Genomic DNA, 16,687 nt, shown 5'->3' with positions numbered 1-16,687 from the left:
AATGCAAAGAACACAGTAAACAGCTTCACCTTTTCTCAAAAATAAATAATTGACTATTAAAAACCTATCAGTCTTAAATAAGAACATCAGTACGCACCACTGGCATAATGGATAAGTCACTGTCCTCCTAAGCCAGTGGTTGTGGGTTTAAGTCCCATCTGAGTTGGAAGTCATTACAGCAAGTGTCTCATCACTAGAGTTGATATTTTATCCTTGCTTCAACTGTACAACAGTCTTGCAGTGTTTAGCTTGCAAAAAATGACCACAGAAGCTAAAAAATGACATTTATTATGATAACATTGTTGTTGTTTTTTTTAAAAAAATTCTATCACAGTGGACAGCTTATTCAAGTGCCATCTGGCATGCATGTTCGTTTGTTGCTCATCATTCATTACCAAAAATGATTTTCTTTTTCAATTCTTATGACTGTATGGATTGTATTGAATAAAATCCACATCTAGCATAACCAACAGATGCTGTTAAGTACTCCAGTGGCGCAATTGGTCAACGCGCGGTGCTTATAAGACAGTATCTGTTGAGCAATGCCGAGGTTGTGAGTTCAAGCCTCACCTGGAGTAAGGTTATTTACTGTTTTTTTTTCTTTTTCTTATGTCAATAGTCATTGATTATAATCAGCTACCTTAATATTTAATATGATATTACAAAGGATGGAAGAAAGAAAGAAAAACTACAAACATTATTATGTATTTAAGTTGTCAGCACACATCTGCTTTGCTTCAAATGCACTGCATATCTTCCTTCAGTCAGCCAACAAAACCGCAATGGAAAAGATTAACATACTGTTGGTAAAGCAGTTGCATCAAACTGATTTTATGCAATATAGCATGATAATCCATACTGACAGCTCTGGATAGTACCAGCACATTTCTTGCTGGACTTGGTAATGCAAAGAACACAGTAAACAGCTTCACCTTTTCTCAAAAACAAATAATTGACTATTAAAATCTATCAGTCTTAAATAAGAATTTCAGTACGCACCACTGGCATAATGGATAAGTCACTGTCCTCCTAAGCCAGGGGTTGTGGGTCCAAGTCCCATCTGGGGTGGAAGTCATTACAGCAAGTGTCTCATCACTAGAGTTAATTTTTTATTTGCTTCAACTGTAAAACAGTCTTGCAGTGTTTAGCTTGCAAAAAATGACCACAGAAGCTAAAAAATTACATTTATTATGATAACATTGTTGTTGTTTTTTTTATTTAAATTCTATCACCGTGGACAGCTTATTCAAGTGCCATCTGGCATGCATGTTCGTTTGTTGCTCATCATTCATCGCCAAAAATGATTTTCTTTTTCAATTCTTATGACTGTACTGATTGTATTGAATAAAATCCACATCTAGCATAACCAACTGATGCTGTTAAGTGCTCCAGTGGTGCAATTGGGCAGCACGCGGTGCTTATAAGACAGTATCTGTTGAGCAATGCCGAGTTTGTGAGTTCAAGCCTCACCTGGAGCAGCTTTGTTTACTGTTTTTTTTCTTTTTCTTATGTCAATAGTCATTGATTATAATCGGCTACCTTAATATTTAATATGATATTACAAAGGATGGAAGAAAGAAAGAAAAACCACAAACATGATTATGTATTTAAGTTGTAAGCACACATCTGCTTTGCTTCAAATGCACTGCATATCTTCCTTCAGTCAGCCAACAAAACAGCAATGGAAAAGATTAACATACTGTTGGTAAAGCAGTTGCATCAAATTGATTTTCTGCAATATAGCATGATAATCCATACTGACAGCTCTGGATAGTACCAGCACATTTCTTGCTGGACTTGGTAATGCAAAGAACACAGTAAACAGCTTCACCTTTTCTCAAAAATAAATAATTGACTATTAAAAACCTATCAGTCTTAAATAAGTACATCAGTACGCACCACTGGCATAATGGATAAGTCACTGTCCTCCTAAGCCAGTGGTTGTGGGTTTAAGTCCCATCTGAGTTGGAAGTCATTACAGCAAGTGTCTCATCACTAGAGTTGATATTTTATCCTTGCTTCAACTGTACAACAGTCTTGCAGTGTTTAGCTTGCAAAAAATGACCACAGAAGCTAAAAAAAATGACATTTATTATGATAACATTGTTGTTGTTTTTTTTAAAAAAATTCTATCACAGTGGACAGCTTATTCAAGTGCCATCTGGCATGCACATTCGTTTGTTGCTCATTATTCATCACCAAAAATGATTTTCTTTTTCAATTCTTATGACTGTACTGATTGTATTGTATAAAATCCACATCTAGCATAACCAACTGATGCTGCTAAGTGCTCCAGTGGCGTAATTGGTCAGCACGCGGTACTTATAAGACAGTATCTGTTGCGCAATGCAGAGGTTGTGAGTTCAAGCCTCACCTGGAGTAAGTTTGTTTACTGTTTTTTTTTCTTTATCTTATGTCAATAGTCATTGATTATAATCATCTACCTTAATATTTAATATGATATTACAAAGGATGGAAGAAAGAAAGAAAAACTACAAACATGATTATGTATTTAAGTTGTCAGCACACATCTGCTTTGCTTCAAATGCACTGCATATCTTCCTTCAGTCAGCCAACAAAACAGCAATGGAAAAGATTAACATACTGTTGGTAAAGCAGTTGCATCAAACTGATTTTCTGCAATATAGCATGATAATCCATACTGACAGCTCTGGATAGTACCAGCACATTTCTTGCTGGACTTGGTAATGCAAAGAACACAGTAAACAGCTTCACCTTTTCTCAAAAACAATTAATTGACTATTAAAATCTATCAGTCTTAAATAAGAACTTCAGTACGCACCACTGGCATAATGGATAAGTCACTGTCCTCCTAAGCCAGGGGTTGTGGTTCCAAGTCCCATCTGGGGTGGAAGTCATTACAGCAAGTGTCTCATCACTAGAGTTAATATTTTATTTGCTTCAACTGTAAAACAGTCTTGCAGTGTTTAGCTTGCAAAAAATGACCACAGAAGCTAAAAAATTACATTTATTATGATAACATTGTTGTTGTTTTTTAAAAAAAATTCTATCACCGTGGACAGCTTATTCAAGTGCCATCTGGCATGCATGTTCGTTTGTTGCTCATCATTCATCACCAAAAATGATTTTCTTTTTCAATTATTAAGACTGTACTGTTTGTATTGAATAAAATCCACATCTAGCATAACCAACTGATGCTGTTAAGTGCTCCAGTGGTGCAATTGGGCAGCGCGCGGTACTTATAAGACAGTATCTGTTGAGCAATGCCGAGTTTGTGAGTTCAAGCCTCACCTGGAGCAGCTTTGTATACTGTTTTTTTTCTTTTTCTTATGTCAATAGTCATTGATTATAATCGGCTACCTTAATATTTAATATGATATTACAAAGGATGGAAGAAAGAAAGAAAAACCACAAACATGATTATGTATTTAAGTTGTAAGCACACATCTACTTTGCTTCAAATGCACTGCATATCTTCCTTCAGTCCGCCAACAAAACAGCAATGGAAAAGATTAACATACTGTTGGTAAAGCAGTTGCATCAAATTGATTTTCTGCAATATAGCATGATAATCCATACTGACAGCTCTGGATAGTACCAGCACATTTCTTGCTGGACTTGGTAATGCAAAGAACACAGTAAACAGCTTCACCTTTTCTCAAAAATAAATAATTGACTATTAAAAACCTATCAGTCTTAAATAAGAACATCAGTACGCACCACTGGCATATTGGATAAGTCACTGTCCTCCTAAGCCAGTGGTTGTGGGTTTAAGTCCCATCTGAGTTGGAAGTCATTACAGCAAGTGTCTCATCACTAGAGTTGATATTTTATCCTTGCTTCAACTGTACAACAGTCTTGCAGTGTTTAGCTTGCAAAAAATGACCACAGAAGCTAAAAAATGACATTTATTATGATAACATTGTTGTTGTTGTTGTTGTTGTTGTTGTTTTTAAAAAAAAAATTATATCACAGTGGACAGCTTATTCAAGTGCCATCTGGCATGCACATTCGTTTGTTGCTCATCATTCATCACCAAAAATGATTTTCTTTTTCAATTCTTATGACTGTACTAATTGTATTGTATAAAATCCACATCTAGCATAACCAACAGATGCTGTTAAGTGCTCCAGTGGCGTAATTGGTCAGCACGCGGTACTTATAAGACAGTATCTGTTGCGCAATGCAGAGGTTGTGAGTTCAAGCCTCACCTGGAGTAAGTTTGTTTACTGTTTTTTTTTCTTTTTCTTATGTCAATAGTCATTGATTATAATCAGCTACCTTAATATTTAATATGATATTACAAAGGATGGAAGAAAGAAAGAAAAACTACAAACATGATTATGTATTTAAGTTGTCAGCACACATCTGCTTTGCTTCAAATGCACTGCATATCTTCCTTCAGTCAGCCAACAAAACAGCAATGGAAAAGATTAACATACTGTTGGTAAAGCAGTTGCATCAAACTGATTTTCTGCAATATAGCATGATAATCCATACTGACAGCTCTGGATAGTACCAGCACATTTCTTGCTGGACTTGGTAATGCAAAGAACACAGTAAACAGCTTCACCTTTTCTCAAAAACAAATAATTGACTATTAAAATCTATCAGTCTTAAATAAGAACTTCAGTACGCACCACTGGCATAATGGATAAGTCACTGTCCTCCTAAGCCAGGGGTTGTGGGTCCAAGTCCCATCTGGGGTGGAAGTCATTACAGCAAGTGTCTCATCACTAGAGTTGATATTTTATTTGCTTCAACTGTACAACAGTCTTGCAGTGTTTAGCTTGCATAAATTGACCACAGAAGCTAAAAAAATAACATTTATTTTGATAACATTGTTGTTGTTTTTAAAAAAAATTCTATCACCGTGGACAGCTTATTCAAGTGCCATCTGGCATGCACGTTCGTTTGTTGCTCATCATTCATCACCAAAAATGATTTTCTTTTTCAATTCTTATGACTGTACTGATTGTATTGAATAAAATCCACATCTAGCATAACCAACTGATGCTGTTAAGTGCTCCAGTGGTGCAATTGGTCAGCGCACGGTACTAATAAGACAGTATCTGTTGAGCAATGCCGAGTTTGTGAGTTCAAGCCTTACCTGGAGCAGGTTTGTTTACTGTTTTTTTTCTTTTTCTTATGTCAATAGTCATTGATTATAATCAGCTACCTTAATATTTAATATGATATTACAAAGGATGGAAGAAAGAAATAAAAACCACAAACATGATTATGTATTTAAGTTGTCAGCACACATCTGCTTTGCTTCAAATGCACTGCATATCTTCCTTCAGTCAGCCAACAAAACAGCAATGGAAAAGATTAACATACTGTTGGTAAAGCAGTTGCATCAAATTGATTTTCTGCAATATAGCATGATAATCCATACTGACAGCTCTGGATAGTACCAGCACATTTCTTGCTGGACTTGGTAATGCAAAGAACACAGTAAACAGCTTCACCTTTTCTCAAAAATAAATAATTGACTATTAAAAATCTATCAGTCTTAAATAAGAACTTCAATACGCACCACTGGCATAATGGATAAGTCACTGTCCTCCTAAGCCAGGGGTTGTGGGTCCAAGTCCCATCTGGGGTGGAAGTCATTACAGCAAGTGTCTCATCACTAGAGTTGATATTTTATCCTTGCTACAACTGTACAACAGTCTTGCAGTGTTTAGCTTGCAAAAAATAACCACAGAAGCTAAAAAATGACATTTATTATGATAACATTGTTGTAGTTTTTTTAAAAAAAATTCTATCGCCGTGGACAGCTTATTCAAGTGCCATCTGACATGCACATTCGTTTGTTGCTCATCATTCATCACCAAAAATGATTTTCTTTTTCAATTCTTATGACTGTACTGATTGTATTGTATAAAATCCACATCTAGCATAACCAACAGATGCTGTTAAATGCTCCAGTGGCGTAATTGGTCAGCACGCGGTACTTATAAGACAGTATCTGTTGAGCAATGCTGAGGTTGTAAGTTCAAGCCTCACCTGGAGTAAGTTTGTTTACTGGTTTTTTTCTTTTTCTTATGTCAATAGTCATTGATTATAATCAGCTACCTTAATATTTAATATGATATTACAAAGGATGGAAGAAAGAAATAAAAACCACAAACATGATTATGTATTTAAGTTGTCAGCACACATCTGCTTTGCTTCAAATGCACTGCATATCTTCCTTCAGTCAGCCAACAAAACAGCAATGGAAAAGATTAACATACTGTTGGTAAAGCAGTTGCATCAAATTGATTTTCTGCAATATAGCATGATAATCCATACTGACATCTCTAGTTAGTACCAGCACATTTCTTGCTGGACTTGGTAATGCAAAGAACACAGTAAACAGCTTCACCTTTTCTCAAAAATAAATAATTGACTATTAAAATCTATCAGTCTTAAATAAGAACTTCAGTACGCACCACTGGCATAATGGATAAGTCACTGTCCTCCTAAGCCAGGGGTTGTGGGTCCAAGTCCCATCTGGGGTTGAAGTCATTACAGCAAGTGTCTCATCACTAGAGTTGATATTTTATTTGCTTCAACTGTAAAACAGTCTTGCAGTGTTTAGCTTGCATAAATTGACCACAGAAGCTTTAAAAATAACATTTATTATGATAACATTGTTGTTGTTTTTAAAAAAAATTCTATCACCGTGGACAGCTTATTCAAGTGCCATCTGGCATGCACGTTCGTTTATTGCTCATCATTCATCACCAAAAATTATTTTCTTTTTCAATTCTTATGACTGTACGGATTGTATTGAATAAAATCCACATCTAGCATAATCAACAGATGCTGTTAAGTGCTACAGTGGGGCAATTGGTCAGCACGCGGTACTTGTAAGACAGTATCTGTTGGGCAATGCTGAGGTTGTGAGTTCAAGCCTCACCTGGAGCAGCTTTGTTTACTGTTTTTTTTTTCTTTTTCTTATGTCAATAGTCAGCTACTTTAATATTTATTACAAAAAATGATATTACAAAGGATGGAAGAAAGAAAGAAAAACCACAAACATGATTATGTATTTAAGTTGTCAGCACACATCTGCTTTGGTTCAAATGCACTGCATATCTTCCTTCAGTCAGCCAACAAAACAGCAATGGATAAGATTAACATACTGTTGGTAAAGCAGTTGCATCAAATTGATTTTCTACAATATAGCATGATAATCCATACTGACAGCTCTGGATAGTACCAGCACATTTCTTGCTGGACTTGGTAATGCAAAGAACACAGTAAACAGCTTCACCTTTTCTCAAAAATAAATAATTGACTATTAAAAATCTATCAGTCTTAAATAAGAACATCAGTACGCACCACTGGCATAATGGATAAGTCACTGTCCTCCTAAGCCAGTGGTTGTGGGTTTAAGTCCCATCTGAGTTGAAAGTCATTACAGCAAGTGTATCATCACTAGAGTTGATATTTTATCCTTGCTTCAACTGTACAACAGTCTTGCAGTGTTTAGCTTGCAAAGAATGACCAAAGAATCTAAAAAATGACATTTATTATGATAACATTGTTGTTGTTTTTTAAAAAAAATTCTATCACCGTGGACAGCTTATTCAAGTGCCATCTGGCATGCATGTTCGTTTGTTGCTCATCATTCATCACCAAAAATTATTTTCTTTTTCAATTCTTATGACTGTACTGATTGTATTGAATAAAATCCACATCTAGCATAACCAACTGATGCTGTTAAGTGCTCCAGTGGCGTAATTGGTCAGCACGCGGTACTTATAAGACAGTATCTGTTGAGCAATGCCGAGGTTGTGAGTTCAAGCCTCACCTGGAGTAAGTTTGTTACTGTTTTTTTTTTCTTTTTCTTATGTCAATAGTCATTGATTATAATCAGCTACCTTAATATTTAATATGATATTACAAAGGATGGAAGAAAGAAAGAAAAACTACAAACATGATTATGTATTTAAGTTGTCAGCACACATCTGCTTTGGTTCAAATGCACTGCATATCTTCCTTCAGTCAGCCAACAAAACATCAATGGAAAAGATTAACATACTGTTGGTAAAGCAGTTGCATCAAATTGATTTTCTGCAATAAAGCATGATAATCCATACTGACAGCTCTGGATAGTACCAGCACATTTCTTGCTGGACTTGGTAATGCAAAGAACACAGTAAACAGCTTCACCTTTTCTCAAAAAAATAATAATTGACTATTAAAATCTATCAGTCTTAAATAAGAACTTCAGTACGCACCACTGGCATAATGGATAAGTCACTGTCCTCCTAAGCCAGGGGTTGTGGGTCCAAGTCCCATCTGGGGTTGAAGTCATTACAGCAAGTGTCTCATCACTAGAGTTGATACTTTATTTGCTTCAACTGTAAAACAGTCTTGCAGTGTTTAGCTTGCATAAATTGACCACAGAAGCTTTAAAAATAACATTTATTATGATAACATTGTTGTTGTTTTTAAAAAAAATTCTATCACCGTGGACAGCTTATTCAAGTGCCATCTGGCATGCACGTTCGTTTATTGCTCATCATTCATCACCAAAAATTATTTTCTTTTTCAATTCTTATGACTGTACGGATTGTATTGAATAAAATCCACATCTAGCATAACCAACAGATGCTGTTAAGTGCTACAGTGGCGCAATTGGTCAGCGCGCGGTACTTGTAAGACAGTATCTGTTGAGCAATGCTGAGGTTGTGAGTTCAAGCCTCACCTGGAGCAGCTTTGTTTACTGTTTTTTTTTCTTTTTCTTATGTCAATAGTCAGCTACCTTAATATTTATTACAAAATATGATATTACAAAGGATGGAAGAAAGAAAGAAAAACCACAAACATGATTATGTATTTAAGTTGTCAGCACACATCTGCTTTGGTTCAAATGCACTGCATATCTTCCTTCAGTCAGCCAACAAAACAGCAATGAATAAGATTAACATACTGTTGGTAAAGCAGTTGCATCAAATTGGTTTTCTGCAATATAGCATGATAATCCATACTGACAGCTCTGGATAGTACCAGCACATTTCTTGCTGGACTTGGTAATGCAAAGAACACAGTAAACAGCTTCACCTTTTCTCAAAAATAAATAATTGACTATTAAAAATCTATCAATCTTAAATAAGAACATCAGTACGCACCACTGGCATAATGGATAAGTCACTGTCCTCCTAAGCCAGTGGTTGTGGGTTTAAGTCCCATCTGAGTTGGAAGTCATTACAGCAAGTGTCTCATCACTAGAGTTTATATTTTATCCTTGCTTCAACTGTACAACAGTCTTGCAGTGTTTAGCTTGCAAAAAATGACCACAGAAGCTAAAAAATGACATTTATTATGATAACATTGTTGTTGTTTTTAAAAAAAAATCTATCACCGTGGACAGCTTATTCAAGTGCCATCTGGCATGCATGTTCGTTTGTTGCTCATCATTCATCACCAAAAATGATTTTCTTTTTCAATTCTTATGACTGTACTGATTGTATTGAATAAAATCCACATCTAGCATAACCAACTGATGCGGTTAAGTGCTCCAGTGGCGTAATTGGTCAGCACGCGGTACTTATAAGACAGTATCTGTTGAGCAATGCAGAGGTTGTGAGTTCAAGCCTCACCTGGAGTAAGTTTGTTTACTATTTTTTTTTCTTATGTCAATAGTCATTGATTATAATCAGCTACCTTAATATTTAATATGATATTACAAAGGATGGAAGAAAGAAAGAAAAACTACAAACATGATTATGTATTTAAGTTGTCAGCACACATCTGCTTTGGTTCAAATGCACTGCATATCTTCCTTCAGTCAGCCAACAAAACAGCAATGGAAAAGATTAACATACTGTTGGTAAAGCAGTTGCATCAAATTGATTTTATGCAATATAGCATGATAATCCATACGGACAGCTCTGGATAGTACCAGCACATTTCTTGCTGGACTTGGTAATGCAAAGAACACAGCAAACAGCTTCACCTTTTCTCAAAAACAAATAATTGACTATTAAAATCTATCAGTCTTAAATAAGAACTTCAGTACGCACCACTGGCATAATGGATAAGTCACTGTCCTCCTAAGCCAGGGGTTGTGGGTCCAAATCCCATCTGGGGTGGAAGTCAATACAGCAAGTGTCTCATCACTAGAGTTAATATTTTATTTGCTTCAACTTAAAACAGTCTTGCAGTGTTTAGCTTGCATAAATTGACCACAGAAGCTAAAAAAATAACATTTATTATGATAACATTGCTGTTGTTTTAAAAAAAATTCTATCACCGTGGACAGCTTATTCAAGTGCCATCTGGCATGCACGTTCGTTTGTTGCTCATCATTCATCACCAAAAATTATTTTCTTTTTCATTTCTTATGACTGTACGGATTGTATTTAATAAAATCTACATCTAGCATAACCAACAGATGCTGTTAAGTGCTACAGTGGCGCAATTGGTCAGCGCGCGGTACTTGTAAGACAATATCTGTTGAGCAATGCCGAGGTTGTGAGTTCAAGCCTCACCTGGAGCAGCTTTGTTTACTGTTTTTTTTTCTTTTTCTTATGTCAATAGTCAGCTACCTTAATATTTATTACAAAATATGATATTACAAAGGATGGAAGAAAGAAAGAAAAACCACAAACATGATTATGTATTTAAGTTGTCAGCACACATCTGCTTTGGTTCAAATGCACTGCATATCTTCCTTCAGTCAGCCAACAAAACAGCAATGGAAAAGATTAACATACTGTTGGTAAAGCAGTTGCATCAAATTGATTTTCTGCAATATAGCATGATAATCCATACTGACATCTCTGGTTAGTACCAGCACATTTCTTGCTGGACTTGGTAATGCAAAGAACACAGTAAACAGCTTCACCTTTTCTCAAAAATAAATAATTGACTATTAAAAATCTATCAGTCTTAAATAAGAACTTCAATACGCACCACTGGCATAATGGATAAGTCACTGTCCTCCTAAGCCAGGGGTTGTGGGTCCAAGTCCATCTGGGGTGGAAGTCATTACAGCAAGTGTTTCATCACTAGAGTTGATATTTTATCCTTGCTTCAACTGTACAACAGTCTTGCAGTGTTTAGCTTGCAAAAAATGACCACAGAAGCTACAAAATGACATTTATTATGATAACATTGTTGTTGTTTTTTTTTTAAAAATTCTATCACCGTGGACAGCTTTTTCAAGTGCCATCTGGCATGCATGTTCGTTTGTTGCTCATCATTCATCACCAAAAATGATTTTCTTTTTCAATTCTTATGACTGTACTGATTGTATTGAATAAAATCCACATCTAGCATAACCAACTGATCCTGTTAAGTGCTCCAGTGGTGCAATTGGTGAGCACGCGTTACTAATAAGACAGTATCTGTTGAGCAATGCCGAGTTTGTGAGTTCAAGCCTTACCTGGAACAGATTTGTTTACTGTTTTTTTTCTTTTTCTTATGTCAATAGTCATTGACTATAATCAGCTACCTTAATATTTAATATGATATTACAAAGGATGGAAGAAAGAAAGAAAAACTACAAACATGATTATGTATTTAAGTTGTCAGCACACATCTGCTTTGGTTCAAATGCACTGCATATCTACCTTCAGTCAGCCAACAAAACAGCAATGGAAAAGATTAACATACTGTTGGTAAAGCAGTTGCATCAAATTGATTTTCTGCAATATAGCATGATAATCCATACTGACATCTCTGGTTAGTACCAGCACATTTCTTGCTGGACTTGGTAATGCAAAGAACACAGTAAACAGCTTCACCTTTTCTCAAAAATAAATAATTGACTTTTAAAAATCTATCAGTCTTAAATAAGAACTTCAATACGCACCACTGGCATAATGGATAAGTCACTGTCCTCCTAAGCCAGGGGTTGTGGGTCCAAGTCCCATCTGGGGTGGAAGTCATTACAGCAAGTGTTTCATCACTAGAGTTGATATTTTATCCTTGCTTCAACTGTACAACAGTCTTGCAGTGTTTAGCTTGCAAAAAATGACCACAGAAGCTACAAAATGACATTTATTATGATAACATTGTTGTTGTTTTTTAAAAAAAAATTCTATCACCGTGGACAGCTTTTTCAAGTGCCATCTGGCATGCATGTTCGTTTGTTGCTCATCATTCATCACCAAAAATGATTTTCTTTTTCAATTCTTATGACTGTACTGATTGTATTGAATAAAATCCACATCTAGCATAACCAACTGATGCTGTTAAGTGCTCCAGTGGTGCAATTGGTCAGCGCGCGTTACTAATAAGACAGTATCTGTTGAGCAATGCCGAGTTTGTGAGTTCAAGCCTTACCTGGAGCAGCTTTGTTTACTATTTTTTTTCTTTTTCTTATGTCAATAGTCATTGATTATAATCAGCTACCTTAATATTTAATATGATATTACAAAGGATGGAAGAAAGAAAGAAAAACCACAAACATGATTATGTATTTAAGTTGTCAGCACACATCTGCTTTGCTTCAAATGCACTGCATATCTTCCTTCAGTCAGCCAACAAAACAGCAATGGAAAAGATTAACATACTTTTGGTAAAGCAGTTGCATCAAATTGATTTTCTGCAATATAGCATGATAATCCATACTGACATCTCTGGTTAGTACCAGCACATTTCTTGCTGGACTTGGTAATGCAAAGAACACAGTAAACAGCTTCACCTTTTCTCAAAAATAAATAATTGACTATTAAAAATCTATCAGTCTTAAGTAAGAACATCAGTACGCACCACTGGCATAATGGATAAGTCACTGTCCTCCTAAGCCAGTGGTTGTGGGTTTAAGTCCCATCTGAGTTGGAAGTCATTACAGCAAGTGTATCATCACTAGAGTTGATATTTTATCCTTGCTTCAACTGTACAGCAGTCTTGCAGTGTTTAGCTTGCAAAAAATGACCACAGAAGCTAAAAAATGACATTTATTATGATAACATTGTTGTTGTTTTTTTAAAAAAAAATTCTATCACCGTGGACAGCTTATTCAAGTGCCATCTGACATGCACATTCGTTTGTTGCTCATCATTCATCACCAAAAATTATTTTCTTTTTCAATTCTTATGACTGTACTGATTGTATTGTATAAAATCCACATCTAGCATAACCAACTGATGCTGTTAAGTGCTCCAGTGGCGTAATTGGTCAGCACGCGGTACTTATAAGACAGTATTTGTTGAGCAATGCTGAGGTTGTGAGTTCAAGCCTCACCTGGAGTAAGTTTGTTTACTGTTTTTTTTCTTTTTCTTATGTCAATAGTCATTGATTATAATCAGCTACCTTAATATTTAATATGATATTACAAAGGATGGAAGAAAGAAAGAAAAACCACAAACATGATTATGTATTTAAGTTGTCAGCACACATCTGCTTTGCTTCAAATGCACTGCATATCTTCCTTCAGTCAGCCAACAAAACAGCAATGGAAAAGATTAACATACTTTTGGTAAAGCAGTTGCATCAAATTGATTTTCTGCAATATAGCATGATAATCCATACTGACATCTCTGGTTAGTACCAGCACATTTCTTGCTGGACTTGGTAATGCAAAGAACACAGTAAACAGCTTCACCTTTTCTCAAAAATAAATAATTGACTATTAAAAATCTATCAGTCTTAAGTAAGAACATCAGTACGCACCACTGGCATAATGGATAAGTCACTGTCCTCCTAAGCCAGTGGTTGTGGGTTTAAGTCCCATCTGAGTTGGAAGTCATTACAGCAAGTGTATCATCACTAGAGTTGATATTTTATCCTTGCTTCAACTGTACAGCAGTCTTGCAGTGTTTAGCTTGCAAAAAATGACCACAGAAGCTAAAAAAATGACATTTATTATGATAACATTGTTGTTGTTTTTTTAAAAAAAAATTCTATCACCGTGGACAGCTTATTCAAGTGCCATCTGACATGCACATTCGTTTGTTGCTCATCATTCATCACCAAAAATGATTTTCTTTTTCAATTCTTATGACTGTACTGATTGTATTGTATAAAATCCACATCTAGCATAACCAACTGATGCTGTTAAGTGCTCCAGTGGCGTAATTGGTCAGCACGCGGTACTTATAAGACAGTATTTGTTGAGCAATGCTGAGGTTGTGAGTTCAAGCCTCACCTGGAGTAAGTTTGTTTACTGTTTTTTTTTCTTTTTCTTATGTCAATAGTCATTGATTATAATCAGCTACCTTAATATTTAATATGATATTACAAAGGATGGAAGAAAGAAAGAAAAACTACAAACATGATTATGTATTTAAGTTGTCAGCACACATCTGCTTTGGTTCAAATGCACTGCATATCTTCCTTCAGTCAGCCAACAAAACAGCAATGGAAAAGATTAACATACTGTTGGTAAAGCAGTTGCATCAAATTGATTTTCTGCAATATAGCATGATAATCCATACTGACAGCTCTGGATAGTACCAGCACATTTCTTGCTGGACTTGGTAATGCAAAGAACACAGTAAACAGCTTCACCTTTTCTCAAAAAAAAATAATTGACTATTAAAATCTATCAGTCTTAAATAAGAACTTCAGTATGCACCACTGGCATAATGGATAAGTCACTGTCCTCCTAAGTCAGGGGTTGTGGGTCCAAGTCCCATCTCGGGTTGAAGTCATTACAGCAAGTGTCTCATCACTAGAGTTGATATTTTATTTGCTTCAACTGTAAACCAGTCTTGCAGTGTTTAGCTTGCATAAATTGACCACAGAAGCTAAAAAAATAACATTTATTATGATAACATTGTTGTTGTTTTTAAAAAAAATTCTATCACCGTGGACAGCTTATTCAAGTGCCATCTGGCATGCACGTTCGTTTATTGCTCATCATTCATCACCAAAAATTATTTTCTTTTTCAATTCTTATGACTGTACGGATTGTATTGAATAAAATCCACATCTAGCATAACCAACAGATGCTGTTAAGTGCTACAGTGGTGCAATTGGTCAGCGCGCGGTACTTGTAAGACAGTATCTGTTGAGCAATGCTGAGGTTGTGAGTTCAAGCCTCACCTAGAGCAGCTTTGTTTACTGTTTATTTTTTTTTTTCTTATGTCAATAGTCAGCTACCTTAATATTTATTACAAAATATGATATTACAAAGGATGGAAGAAAGAAAGAAAAACCACAAACATGATTATGTATTTAAGTTGTCAGCACACATCTGCTTTGGTTCAAATGCACTGCATATCTTCCTTCAGTCAGCCAACAAAACAGCAATGGAAAAGATTAACATACTGTTGGTAAAGCAGTTGCATCAAATTGATTTTCTGCAATATAGCATGATAATCCATACTGACAGCTCTGGATAGTACCAGCACATTTCTTGCTGGACTTGGTAATGCAAAGAACACAGTAAACAGCTTCACCTTTTCTCAAAAATAAATAATTGACTATTAAAAATCTATCAGTCTTAAATAAGAACTTCAATACGCACCACTGGCATAATGGATAAGTCACTGTCCTCCTAAGCCAGGGGTTGTGGGTCCAAGTCCCATCTGGGGTGGAAGTCATTACAGCAAGTGTCTCATCACTAGAGTAGATACTTTATCCTTGCTTCAACTGTACAACAGTCTTGCAGTGTTTAGCTTGCAAAAAATGACCACAGAAGCTAAAAAATGACATTTATTATGATAACGTTGTTGTTTTATAAAAAAAAATTCTATCACCGTGGACAGCTTATTCAAGTGCCATCTGGCATGCATGTTCGTTTGTTGCTCATCATTCATCACCAAAAATGATTTTCTTTTTCAATTCTTATGACTGTACTGATTGTATTGAATAAAATCCACATCTAGCATAACCAACTGATGCTGTTTAGTGCTCCAGTGTTGCAATTGGTCAGTGCGCAGTACTAATAAGACAGTATCTGTTGAGCAATGCCGAGGTTGTGAGTTCAAGCCTTACCTGTAGCAGGTTTGTTTACTGTTTTTTTTTCTTTTTCTTATGTCAATAGTCATTGATTATAATCAGCTACCTTAATATTTAATATGATATTACAAAGGATGGAAGAAAGAAATAAAAACCACAAACATGATTATGTATTTAAGTTGTCAGCACACATCTGCTTTGCTTCAAATGCACTGCATATCTTCCTTCAGTCAGCCAACAAAACAGCAATGGAAAAGATTAACATACTGTTGGTAAAGCAGTTGCATCAAATTGATTTTCTGCAATATAGCATGATAATCCATACAGACATCTCTGGTTAGTACCAGCACATTTCTTGCTGGACTTGGTAATGCAAAGAACACAGTAAACAGCTTCACCTTTTCTCAAAAACAAATAATTGACTATTAAAATCTATCAGTCTTAAATAAGAACTTCAGTACGCACCACTGGCATAATGGACAAGTCACTGTCCTCCTAAGCCAGGGGTTGTGGGTCCAAATCCCATCTGGGGTGGAAGTCATTACAGCAAGTGTCTCATCACTAGAGTTAATATTTTATTTGCTTCAACTGTAAAACAGTCTTGCAGTGTTTAGCTTGCATAAATTGACCACAGAAGCTAAAAAAATAACATTTATTATGATAACATTGCTGTTGTTTTAAAAAAAAATTCTATCACCGTGGACAGCTTATTCAAGTGCCATCTGGCATGCACGTTCATTTGTTGCTCATCATTCATCACCAAAAATTATTTTCTTTTTCATTTCTGATGACTGTACTGATTGTATTTAATAAAATCCACATCTAGCATAACCAACAGATGCTGTTAAGT

General features: G+C 35.6%; 2 non-coding genes across 2 annotated transcripts; both read left to right on the top strand.

Moving 5' to 3' along the window:
• Positions 1-8,604: 8,604 nt before the first annotated feature.
• Positions 8,605-8,697, top strand: TRNAT-UGU (transfer RNA threonine (anticodon UGU)). The gene is given in 2 exon segments: positions 8,605-8,642; positions 8,662-8,697. It is a non-coding gene; the product is annotated as a tRNA-Thr (tRNA).
• Positions 8,698-10,390: 1,693 nt separating this feature from the next.
• TRNAT-UGU (transfer RNA threonine (anticodon UGU)) lies at positions 10,391-10,483 on the top strand. Its single transcript is given in 2 exon segments — positions 10,391-10,428; positions 10,448-10,483. It is a non-coding gene; the product is annotated as a tRNA-Thr (tRNA).
• The last annotated feature ends 6,204 nt before the right edge of the window (positions 10,484-16,687 follow it).

The sequence above is a fragment of the Pseudophryne corroboree genome, chromosome 4 (assembly GCF_028390025.1).
Source record: "Pseudophryne corroboree isolate aPseCor3 chromosome 4, aPseCor3.hap2, whole genome shotgun sequence".
Taxonomy (NCBI): domain Eukaryota; kingdom Metazoa; phylum Chordata; class Amphibia; order Anura; family Myobatrachidae; genus Pseudophryne; species Pseudophryne corroboree.
This window is presented reverse-complemented; position numbering and strand designations above follow the sequence as displayed.